Source organism: Cydia fagiglandana, chromosome 24, assembly GCF_963556715.1.
Source record: "Cydia fagiglandana chromosome 24, ilCydFagi1.1, whole genome shotgun sequence".
Classification (NCBI taxonomy): domain Eukaryota; kingdom Metazoa; phylum Arthropoda; class Insecta; order Lepidoptera; family Tortricidae; genus Cydia; species Cydia fagiglandana.
The window spans coordinates 4,765,041-4,778,485 of record NC_085955.1 but is presented as its reverse complement, the minus strand read 5'-3'; the positions used below and the strand labels follow the sequence as shown (position 1 = coordinate 4,778,485).

At 35.2% G+C, this 13,445-nt stretch overlaps 1 long non-coding RNA gene across 1 annotated transcript in view; it reads right to left on the bottom strand.

Moving 5' to 3' along the window:
• Positions 1-840: 840 nt before the first annotated feature.
• The window catches only part of LOC134676208 (uncharacterized), a 43,604-nt gene continuing 30,999 nt past the window's right edge, over positions 841-13,445 (bottom strand). The window contains exon 2 of the long non-coding RNA XR_010099888.1: positions 841-2,894. This is a non-coding gene — a long non-coding RNA (uncharacterized LOC134676208). The remainder of the gene's footprint in view (positions 2,895-13,445) is intronic.

The following is a 13,445-nucleotide window of genomic DNA, read 5'->3' as shown; positions in this document are numbered from 1 at the left end:
CACTTCTGGAACAGATACCATAAAATAATGTAATTATTTTCACAAAATATACACCAGTATTTCAAGTGTTTAGGCATCATGTTGCTTGACGGTGTTGGGCGCAAGGGATTACACCATACTGTTGGCCTCACCAATCAGAAGTTCCTCCTGTCTCCTCCTCCTCTTCCCTGCTCGTTCAGAGATGGCTGATGACACTCGCCGGATAACACTGGGATAACCATGTTGAAACTTGAAATCGGTTAATAGAATAAGTTTATTTAATTGAGAGCTGGGGCTCTACTCTTTACAATTATATGTAACATATACTCATAAATATTTTGTTAAACTGAGTAGTTTCAGTGACCGTGCCTTCTGGTTTTCCTATAACTTTAATACCTTAGATTTCATTTCAAATTAAAGAAAAGCATAGATAAAATAATTTTTATATGCATGAAAACGTGAAAGCATCTACTTATGTAGAAAATACATCTGGGTTACTTCACCAGGATATATGTATAGCGTTCACATATTTCATCTGCACGGCTACCAATAACTCGATAGGTATATGAAGTTGCAAAATGTTGCAAGACATTTCAAATTTGTATTAAAACTTTGTATTAACTCTAAAATCCCCAGTTATCACTTAATAGCTTTATAGCACAAATATATCATTTAAGTAGAATATTGTAATGTCTTTTTTCGCACCACTGCAAAATGTTCCTAGACATAAAAATACAGGATTTAATTTCACCTATTCGGTTTATAAATAATTGCGATAGCTGTGTTGTCAAGCTGTGCTCTCAGAAGCATCTCACAATCTGTTAAACCGGAAAGAAAGTCTTTAAACATAAAAGACCACCATAAGCTGAACAAATTTAATGTAATATATATTCTTTTTGACTCCTTCCATAATCCAACAGCTAACTCATTCTAATCTGCCGCCCCAGCGTGTCAATAAACTATTACTGTAAGTAAGTAAATATCTGCAGAAAGTATATTTATAAATCTTTATTTTAATGAGCCACCAAAAAATGTCACACTAGGTTTCCTTAAAATATATTGAATTTAGTATACTTAAGTATGTATTTTTGTCTTTTCAGCTCTTTAACCCTTAAAGCGTTTGTGTAAACATACAGATAGCCAAACTTATCCTATAACTATACAAACAACCAATTTATATTAGCAATGTACCAATTTATAAAGGGCTTTATCTTTTGATTAACTTTGAATTTTTTCCCTAGTAGGTAAAGAAATAAATCTATATAGTAGCCAGCTTTCTGAGGTACTAAGAAGCTAGTTCCATTTGATTATAACTCCACATAGGTAATGGTACCAAGACTAAAATTAAGTGTGTCCTGTATAAGTACCTACATAGTATAACATTTGTTATAAGGAGTATCAACAATAGATATATCTATCATCTAAACAGTCTGTGTGTGTATGTGATCTTAAACACTTCATAAAAGGTCTGGCACATATATCTAGCTAGAGAGATATCTAGTTTAATAGTCTAGGTATGTTAAGACTAAAACTGAAATCTCATCTTTCCACATGAAACAGATATGTTTTCTACATTCAAGAAATCAAGTAAAACATCTTGGAGCTAGTGCTCATTTAACAATTTTGTGTTCTTAGTTTCTGGCAATTCTAATATCTTGTTAACTTAAAACCGCTCAGTTGCACTACCTAAATGTGCTTATATTAATATATGGATCTTGCCTATAGGTACCTATAAAGTGAACATGATTTTATAAGGTCATCATAGGCATATATTTGTACACACAGTATATACCTCAGTCACATATTTTTCTAGTATTCGACTATCAATTTCACAGAAGTGATCATATTTCGGAATACTTGTAGGTGTTGGCACAGATAAAAAAGGAACTTTGTATGAGATAGACCGGACAAAATCCTTATATGTGAAAAAAGGTAGGTTAGGTACATACAATTAAGTAAACCACAGCTTTTAAGAATTTGTTCTAAATGAACACAGGCTGTTGTGATGTCGCTGTGTGCGACCACTGTGGCGACCACATTGTGACTGCAGAGAGGAAAGTCTTGCTCTGCTTCCTCTTCCTTGCTTTTGACCAGGGGTTTTTGTATATTGTTATGTTTAATAAATACTTTATTGTATGAAACAAATACAACAGCAAATCATACGTTAGAAAATATGATTGGTATTTGAGCCTTTGAAGTTTAAAGTGCCAGGCTTACGGGCTGGGCTGCCGGAGTTTAAAGTTCTTCTGCTAGATTTTCTTAAAACATCACTTGTCAACAGCATGTTTAAAAGATTTAATAAACCTCTTATGCCATTTATTATGATTCAGTATTTAATTTCAAAAAAATGGACAGAATCACTTAGAAGTGACAATACCTTCTTATAGCTGGTACAGTACACAATTTTTGAGAGCTAAATCATCACAGTCAGAGAACAGGAAACTTTATTTTGTACCATTTCAATACTTAGCCTCGTTCCCCACTGGCAAGAATCTCGCCAGCTGCAGGTTAAGTCTGTGGGTTCATCTTCGGAGGACCAATAATTTCTTACAGCGCAGAGTAATTTTTTGTAATCTTGTCCGGGTCATACTTCTTTTATAATGTTCTTAATTATTTATCTGTAATCAAACAACAACACTATCCTATAAGGATTTTTCCTATAATATCCAAAATTCTGGTGCGTCCCTCCGACAATGTCAAGGTTTGCTCGCTTAATTCTTCGCTTGCTGACATTAGAATAAGTAAGTACCTTCTTAATTTCACCTACTTGAAGATGAGTATATATCAAGAGACGGCCTAATCTGGCATACCACATGATTAACTCATTAGGTTAAGAGCGGTGTCTAGTCTAACACGCCACAAAACCCAGTAGGTAAGTTTATCTAGCAAGACTTGTAGGTGGCTTATAATGCACCCTATTATCAGGTAGGAAATGAGCATTGTCTCAGTGTTGTTGGCAAGGAATATGTGACAATATCCCCTGGCTATTGGCAGTGAACGCACCTAGTGTAGTACGCCAAGGTTGCCAAGTGCGAATATCAAACAGAGATGTCTAGATTAACACTCCAAAATGATTAGCACAGCCATTTTATGCAGTTAGAAACAGAGAATAGCGCTACAGAATGCATATGCACATCATAACCAAGTACAGTCAGCAACCAGTTGGCTAGTTATAACACTCCAACGCACAGCACTAACACCAGATAAAAATAACTTAAACAAATCATATTTTTTACCTGATTATAATTAATGTTCCTTTTCGGAATATTATGCACTATTGGAGAGCGAGGCTTACATCTGGATACCGAGCGATATCTACTTCTCTACGCCGCTGGCGGAGATAGGGATCTAGATGATGCAGAATTGCAGACCTAGAATAGGTTGAAGACCATGATCCATCGATCGGTATGTAACGCGTCTGGGCCTTTTCCAACGAAAGGACGCCGTATTTGGATTTGAACGCGTATGCTCTTGAATCTTCTCCAATCTTCTTATTTTTTCTTCTATTCCGCAATATTGGTAAATAAGATATACTATTTTATTTTAATAGGACGTAATGGCCGCGGCTGCATGAAAAACGTCAATGAGGGCGACAGAAGCGGCGCGCGCGCGGGGGCGCGACTATGCGTTCAGAAATCTGATACAAAATTTTGAATTCTCGTTGAGAAATTTTAAAATTTTAGGTACTCTGAATACTTAACATGGCCAGAGGCTGAATGATATTACGCCTACTACAAGTAAATAATTATCATGAAGAAGTTTGTGCAGCGTAATAATAACTCGTGAGATAATCATACCCGGTCTCCTATATGTAGATACACTTCCACTGAATTAATTTAACAAATACATTATCTGAAAATGTGGATCATTCGAATCCACCCTCTACCGTCACATATATGTCGGTTCTCTCTCAAGCCATTTTTGACCCGATTCGTGTACCCATGTAAATTTTGCAGGCTGCATAGCCAGTCCGAATTCTAAGATCAAGTTTACCATACATTTACAATGGCGTACTTGATCTTAGAAAAACGGACAGACTATACCTGAACGTGACTTCGCACTGCCATACAAATTTATAATAAAATATACAAAATACTTATTATAGCGGAATACATTTATACAACAATGATATATTTACTTATGTTGAGTTAGTCTGTCATTTCATAACAACATTTTAACTAGTTATCTTTTAATCTGCATTAAATTATTATACGTGAATTATTTGACTGGTTCTTCAATGTATGGCATAAACCTATCCCTGTCCAAGTCATATTCTAATCAAATATGAACCGCAAACTCTCAGCGGCCAGTACGTACAGCAAGAAGGTTATTAGCGGATTAATGTCGCTGATTGGTAGTTATTGACATTATATGCATTTCATCTACACTTAGCTATGTACCATTAGTGTAATAAAGATGACTATTATTTTGTTTACCAGCTTTGATTACAGGCTCTGTAAACGCGTCGTCTTATTTAAATGTAGGCGTAATTTTGTATGTGTGCTAATTTGGCCCGAGAATTTGAACGGTAATGTTCCTAAAGGCGGTTTCCATACTAAATATATGCGTTCACTGACCTTAACTTTTAACTTTATCATAGATATTAATAACACTGTATAATTTTTAAACATTTCTTAGATGGTTGATATAATACAGTAAAATTATACATTTTGCGTTTGCGTCAAATCCGGTAGTTCTGATTTTTTGCAGGCTGCATGTTTATGATGTTGGCCCAATGAATAATCCAAGTTTGTAATCTCGAGCGCCGAACGCAACTTTGTCAAAAATCTAATAAACCGCAATTTTTTTTAGATTTGGGCGATTATAACCCTAAAGTACTAGTTTTTGATAGTAACTTTCTAGGGCGTTTTTAAAGTAGACTAAATTTGCTACAATAAGACACTAGAATTGTCTCTGTACATTTAATATAATTGCGGTTTATTAGATTTTTGACAAAGTTGCGTTCGGCGCTCGAGGTCACAAACTTGGATTATTCATTGGGCCAACATCATAAACAAGCCTGCAAAAAATCAGAACTACCGGATTTGACGCAAAAGAGCCAGGTTACAAAATTCGACAAAGTTACTGGATTTATAGTCGTCAGTTAAGCTTCTCCAGAACTTCCTGCCTCGCACAGCTAACCCCAGGGCCGCGGGCCGCCTTAAACTATGCTGGGGCCCTTAGGCACCTAAGAATTTGGGGCCCTTTTTGAAAGTAATATAAACTACTATGATCTACTTATTATGGGTAATCAAATATACTGTTGCTGTCTGTCCTTCGGGGCCCCCTGAGGATTGGGGCCCTGGGCACAGGCCCCGTGTGCCCTTATGGTAAAGACGGTACTGGCTAAACCGTGGAATGAACTGTCGCCTGCGGTATTTCCAGATCGATACGACCTAGGGTCCTTCGAGAAAAGAGCACGCAACCACAACCCCTCTGGTGTTGCAGGTTTCTATGACTTCCATGAGCCACGGTAATGGATTACCATCAGGCGATTCGTCTGCTCCTTTGCCTATCATAAAATCATTAACCCTTTACCAGACTAAGCGATATATATTTTCCACATACGGCACTTCAAACATGTATTCTATTTTCGATCAATAAGACTGACATTCTATTGTTATTTTTGAACTGGAAGCGTGGTAAAGGGTTAATAGTTATTTGTTTTACAAGGGAGCAAAGTTTTTGTTTAACCGCTCGTGCTAATATTGATAGCCGAGGAAGCGAAAGATTCCAAAATTGAACCACGAGCGTAGCGAGTGGTTCGAAAAATGGAATCTTGAGCGTTGCGAGGGTTTCAAAGCACGAGGGTTAAACAAAATTTGCCCCCGAGTGAAACACAAAATTTTTCACCACACCAACCCGACACAAATATTAAATGTAAAATATTAAACAAAATCGAATCAAATCAAATACAAATGAATGTTATTAAATATTTATCATCCAAAATCATCATTTAAAAGTCATTTCTACCAGCAAACATAAGAAAACAACTCAAAATTTGCATTTGATTACTTTGTCTCACATGTGAATAAAATGCAACTTTGCTATCAGTTTCTGAAGTGCAAAGTAAGCCTTTCCGAGCTGGTGTGGTGAAAAAATATATATGGCTAAACGCGATGGCGTTGAAACATTAGTCCCATCGAATCCTGTCAGCGGTGGTGTTTAATGGCGTATGAACCAGATAAGCGCTGTTATGGCTGTCTAGTCTGTCAAAAAGGGTCCGGAAACATTTCAGTTAATTATACCGGAAACGGTAAGGGCGAGTTTGTTGTAGTGTTATCAGGTATTAGATTGACTTTGAAATTTTGCCCCCTCTTCATATTTAATATAAAAACCTCAATGTGTCTCCTGGGTTAGCATTGTTCATAAATAACTATTCCAAATTTCATATCGACAGCTCAATTAGTTTTGCCGAGGGGCGATTTATTATTATAGTTTAGGTTTTATTTTTATTAATCTAGTATAATTTTAGTTTATAAGTTTTTATTTATTCAATCCATAATATTATACTGACATGGCGCCCCGTAAAAATAATTTAGTTTTCGAGATACCTATTTAGCATCAGACGGACGGACAGAGTCGCACCATTCCTTTTGTAACTTTTTGGTACGGAACCCTAAAAATGTCGGATCATTTTCAGTTTAGGGTCGGGGCTTCGCTTCTCTAATGGTAGGTTTTTTTTCAGGGATGCAAACGCAATCCAAAATTGCGAATTTCCATGTGGAAAATTTTCGGAAACTTTTCATATTTTTGTATGGGTATCGAAATTTTCCTGAAATTAGCGTGAACTTTTCAAACTTTTTGGAGAATTTTCGTAACTTGTATGTCTGTTGAAATAAATTAATACAGGATGTCGTCTCTCGTACCTTGTCACATTAACAAATCTGTGGAAGTCGTTATAGATCTTAAAATATTCTTGTCAATGTAACAAGTTCGGGCCTGTTACGAATCGACAGACTATATAGTGTAGTAAATAAAGGTAACTAGTGGACCCCGCAGTAATTCCTCAGCCAGAAAAAACTTTACAGTATGATAAAGTATCAATAAATAAAAAGTATTGTATAAATATCCAAAGAATAATAGTAATAGTATTTAAGTAAATACCTAAAGTCATAAATCGTTAATAATTTTTTACGGAAAAATGCTCCGTTCAAACTTTCGTCTCCACCGGAAATATTCATGTAACGTATTGCAACAATAGTTAAATATGACATAACAATAAAAAAAATCATAGCAGAAATACCATTTATTTATTTGGTAAAAAAAATTTCGGACGGAGGAATTACTCGGTTAAATAAATAAACAGATTTGTATGTTTACGTATAAATACCCAACTTAGGAGTGTTTTTAGGGCTCCGTACCTCAAAACGAAAAAAAAGAACCCTTATAGGATCACTCGTGCGTCTGTCTGTCTGTTTGTCACAGCCTATTTTCTCGGAAACTACTGGACCAATTAAGTTGAAATTTGGTACACATATGTAAATTAGTAACCCAAAGATGGACATATTTATTGTATGATTTAAAAATACATAGGTTCGAAGTTATTTAAGAAAATACAAATAGCCAAAAAATAACCATTCCCCCTGTATCTCCGAAACTACTGGGTCTAAAATTTTGAAAAAAAATACACAAAATTGGAAATTAAACGAACTTACCTGTAAGTGAAGTTCTATTTCAATTATATTAGCTGCACAAACTTCGAAATGATAAATAACTTGTAGTAGGCGTAATCATACAGCCTCTGGCCATGTTAAGTATTCAGAGTAAAAAGTTAAAATTTCTCAACGAGAATTCAAAATTTTGTATCAGATTTCTGAACGCATAGTCGCGCCCCCACGCGCGCGCCGCTTCTGTCGCCCTCATTTAGTTTAGAGTAACAAGCCAAGACATAATACTTTCACTGCCAGTGACCCGCTACCTAGGCAGGTTCTCTAGTCTTAGGAGCTTTTCGCTACAAAGCGGAAAACGCATATTATCAGCTTCGCTCGTTGCTCGCGCTGGCAGTGAATATGCCAACTGATATGACAGCTTGGCCCGCAACTCAGCAAAGCCAATATTATCTTAAACTTTGACAGGGATTTTTCACTATTAAAATCCCTGGTCGTCTCAGGACAACGCGGGTACTGGGCGGGAAGGGATTATCATTTCGAAGTTTGTGCAGCTAATATAATTGAAATAGAACTTCACTTACAGGTAAGTTCGTTTAATTTCCAATTATTATTACGCTGCACAAACTTCTTCAATGATAAATAACTTGTAGATGTTTAGAGATAAGTATTCAAAGTTTGTTTTGGCTTTGTATTACAATAATGAAATCAATGATTAACAATTTCATTTTTAAAGTAGGTACCTTTTTAGTTATCATCAACTATTTTCAATATATATGTATATTTTGTTAACAACATTATTTAGAGATCTAGTGATTATAGAGATGATTATTTCATCAAACTGCCTGTCATATGATGATTGAAACAAAATTAATTTGTTTCTTATTAATAGGTATTTCATTAGTACCACTTAAAACTCAATTATTATAGGACTATCAAAGAAATCAAATGTTAGCATGAGATGCAATTTTTAACGAATTCAACAACTATAAGCAACTCTTGATAGTGTGTTGCTGCTTACAACCTTTAGTAGGTAACACTTATTTTCTCATTAACTAGATAGTAAGGATATATCTTTATATAATTATTAGAATTAGATGGAACTATGATTATGAAATTGAGCAAAATTATTAGAAGTGTCATGTTTTCTTCCATCAATATTAACTCCTAAACGATTTTGCTGCTTGTCAGCCTGAGCAGCCTTGTCAGGCTGCGCATAATGGGTTAAATGAGTGGTGAGATTAAAAAATATCAACACCACTATTTTTTAAGAGTAGGACTTAGTCCATCTACAAATCGTTTGGGAAGCGATTTTTTCTATGAAATAGACATAGAATTTTATTGCTTGAGTTGTAGTAGGTACTTATAGAAATTAGGAGTTAACATGCAATTTTGCATGAGGTTTTTGAAGGCAATAATATATAATCACTAACAATTTAATAATCTACCATCACGAATATTATCATTCATTTATATATAGCTAACCAATGTTTAGCTTAAGCAACCTTACTCAATTTCAATTTAGTTTTATCTTGAAAAATCAATTTTGAAGGTAGCAAAGGTTACTGTAATTTATAAAGCCATAAAGGTCTTTATCAAAAATCAGAATAAAGTTTCATATTTTATCAATTACAGGGTTTGCACGTTGCGTACAATCACAATGGCTAATAAAAGAAATAAAGTAATTTTTTACTTTTTCTGTCTGTACCTAATGAAATATTTTCATTAGTTGGTGACATTGTTGATAAGTAATTTAAGACTGATTAAGGTATCAGCTCACACTTTAATGTTGAGGTGGGTGTAATCTAAAAAACGTTTTTCCTAAAATGTTCAATTGTATCATTTGAGGAGAGCCTATTCCCCAATAAAAACCCAAGAACAAATTTACAGAAAATTACACTTCTATACCTAGCATAAGTAATGCTATTAAAACGGCAAGCACTTCTGGAACAGATACCATAAAATAATTAATGTAATTATTTTCACAAAACATACACCAGTATTTCAAGTGTTTAGGTATCATGCTGCTTGACGGTGTTGGGCGCAAGGGATTACACCATACTGTTGGCCTCACCAATCAGAAATTCCTCCTGTCTCCTCCTCCTCTTCCCTGCTCGTTCAGAGATGGCTGATGGCACTCCCCGGATAACACTGGGATAACCATGGATAAGACGCTGTTGAAACTTGAAATCGGTTAATAGAATAAGTTTATTTAATTGAGAGCTGGGGCTCTAATCTTTACAATTAAATGTAACATATACTCATAAATATTTTTTAAAACTGAGTAGTTTCAGTGACCGTGCCTTCTGGTTTTCCTATAACTTTAATACCTTAGATTTCATTTCAAATTAAAGAAAAGCATAAGTAGATAAAATAATTTTTATATTCATGAAAACGTGAAAGCATCTACTTATGTAGAAAAAACATCTGGGTTACTTCACCAGGATATATGTATAGCGTTCACATATTTCATCTGCACGGCTACCAATAACTCGATAGGTATATGAAGTTGCAAAATGTTGCAAGACATTTCAAATTTGTATTAAAACGTTGTATTAACTCTAAAATCCCAAGTTATCACTTAATAGCACAAATATATCATTTAAGTAGAATATTGTAATGTCTTTTTTCGCACCACTGCAAAATGTTCCTAGACATAAAAATACAGGATTTAATTTCACCTATGGAGCATTCCATGAAATTGTCTACCGTTGTCCCGTAGAATGCTCCCTATTCGGTTTATAAATAATTGCGATAGCTGTGTTGTCAAGCTGTGCTCTCAGAAGCATCTCACAATCTGTTAAACCGGAAAGAAAGTCTTTAAACATAACAGACCACCATAAGCTGAACAAATTTAATGTAATATATATTCTTCTTGACTCCTTCCATAATCCAACAGCTAACTCATTGTAATCTGCCGCCCCAGCGTGTCAATAAACTATTACTGTAAGTAAGTAAATATCTGCAGAAAGTATATTTATAAATCTTTATTTTAATGAGCCACCAAAAAATGTCACACTATGTTTCCTTAAAATATATTGAATTTAGTATACTTAAGTATGTATTTTTGTCTTTTCAGCTCTTTAACCCTTAAAGCGTTTGTGTAAACATACAAATAGCCAAACTTATCCTATGACTATTGACAAACAACCAATTTATATTAGCAATGTACCAATTTATAAAGGGCTTTATCTTTTGATTAACTTTGAATTTTTTCCCTAGTAGGTAAAGAAATAAATCTATATATTAGCCAGCTTTGTGAGGTACTAAGAAGCTAGTTCCATTTGATTATAACTCCACATAGGTAATGGTACCAAGACTATAATTAAGTGTGTCCTGTATAAGTACCTGCCCTACATAGTATAACATTTGTTATAAGGAGTATCAACAATAGATATATCTATCATCTAAACAGTCTGTGTGTGTATGTGATCTTAAACACTTCATAAAAGGTCTGGCACATATATCTAGCTAGAGAGATATCTAGTTTAATAGTCTAGGTATGTTAAGACTAAAAACTGAAATCTCATCTTTCCACATGAAACAGATATGTTTTCTACATTCAAGAAATCAAGTAAAAACATCTTGGAGCTAGTGCTCATTTAACAATTTTGTGTTCTTAGTTTCTGGCAATTCTAATATCTTGTTAACTTAAAACCGCTCAGTTGCACTACCTAAATGTGCTTATATTATTATATGGATCTTGCCTATAGGTACACCTATAAAGTGAACATTATTTTATAAGGTCATCATAGGCATATATTTGTACACACAGTATATACCTCAGTCACATATTTTTCTAGTATTCGACTATCAATTTCACAGAAGTGATCATATTTCGGAATACTTGCAGGTGTTGGCACAGATAAAAAAGGAACTTTGTATGAGATAGACCGGACAAAATCCTTATATGTGAAAAAAGGTAGGTTAGGTTCATACAATTAAGTAAACCACAGCTTTTAAGAATTTGTTCTAAATGAACACAGGCTGTTGTGATGTCGCTGTGTGCGACCACTGTTGCGACCACATTGTGACTGCAGAGAGGAAAGTCTTGCTCTGCTTCCTCTTCCTTGCTTTTGACCAGGGGTTTTTGTATATTGTTATGTTTAATAAATACTTTATTGTATGAAACAAATACAACAGCAAATCATACGTTAGAAAATATGGTTGGTAGTTGAGCCTTTGAATTTTAAAGTGCCAGGCTTACGGGCTGGGCTGCCGGAGTTTAAAGTTCTTCTGCTAAATTTTCTTAAAACATCACTTGTCAACAGCATGTTTAAAAGATTTAATAAACCTCTTATGCCATTTATTATGATTCAGTCTTTAATTTCAAAAAATGGACAGAATCACTTAAAAGTGACAATACCTTCTTATAGCTGGTACAGTACACAATTTTTGAGAGCTAAATCATCACAGTTAGAGAACAGGAAACTTTATTTTGTATCATTTCAATACTAAGCCTCGTTCCCCACTGGCAAGAATCTCGCCAGCTGCAGCTTAAGTCTCTGGGTTCATCTTCGGAGGACCAATAATTTCTTACAGCGCAGAGTAGTTTTTTGTAATCTTTTCCGGGTCATACTTCTTTTATAATGTTCTTAGTTATTTATCTGTAATCAAACAACAACACTATCCTATAAGGATTTTTCCTATAATATCCAAAATTCTGGTGCGTCCCTCCGACAATGTCAAGGTTTGCTCGCTTAATTCTTCGCTTGCTGACATTAGAATAAGTAAGTACCTTCTTAATTTCACCTACTTGAAGATGAGTATATATCAAGCGACGGCCTAATCTGGCATACCACATGATTAACTCATTAGGTTAAAAGCGGTGTCTAGTCAAACACGCCACAAAACCCAGTAGGTAAGTTTATCTAGCAAGACTTGTAGGTGGCTTATAATGCACCCTATTATCAGGTAGGACATGAGCAATGTCTCAGTGCTGTTGGCAAGGAATATGTGACAATATCCCTTGGCTATTGGCAGTGAACGCACCTAGTGTAGTACGCCAAGGTTGCCAAGTGCGAATATCAAACAGAGATGTCTAGATTAACACTCCAAAATGATTAGCACAGCCATTTTATGCAATTAGAAACAGATACTGAATAGCGCTCCAGAATGCATATGCACAGCACAATACTATCAGCAACCAGAGTTGGCTAGTTATAACACTCCGACGCACAGCACTAACACCAGATAGAAATAGCATAAACAAATCATATTTTTTACCTGATAATAATTAATGTTCCTTTTCGGAATATTAAGTGTATTAAATAATTAACCGAATGCTGGCACTATTGGAGAGCGAGGCTTACATCTGGATACCGAGCGATATCTACTTCTCGACGCCGGTGGCGGAGATAGGGATCTAGATTATGCAGAATAGGTTCAAGATCATGATCCCATCGATCGGTATGTAACGCGTATGCTCTTGATCTTCTCCAATCTTCTTATTTTATCTTCTTCTTTACATATTTCGTCCTAAAAACACTTTTATTTTAATAGGACGTAATGGCCGCGGCTGATGAAAAACGACAATGAGGGCGACAGAAGCGGCGCGCGCGTGGGGGCGCGACTATGCGTTCAGAAATCTGATACAAAATTTTGAATTCTCGTTGAGAAATTTTAACTTTTTACTCTGAATACTTAACATGGCCAGAGGCTGTATGATTACGCCTACTACAAGTTATTTATCATTGAAGAAGTTTGTGCAGCGTAATAATAATAGTTCTTTACCTATAGATGACAGGAAAACCTGTTAGAAATGTGCAGTCAAGCGTGAGTCGGAATTATGTACGGAACCTTAGAAACGCGAGTCAGACTCGCACTTGGCCGGTTTTTTTTTGGATATTTATAATG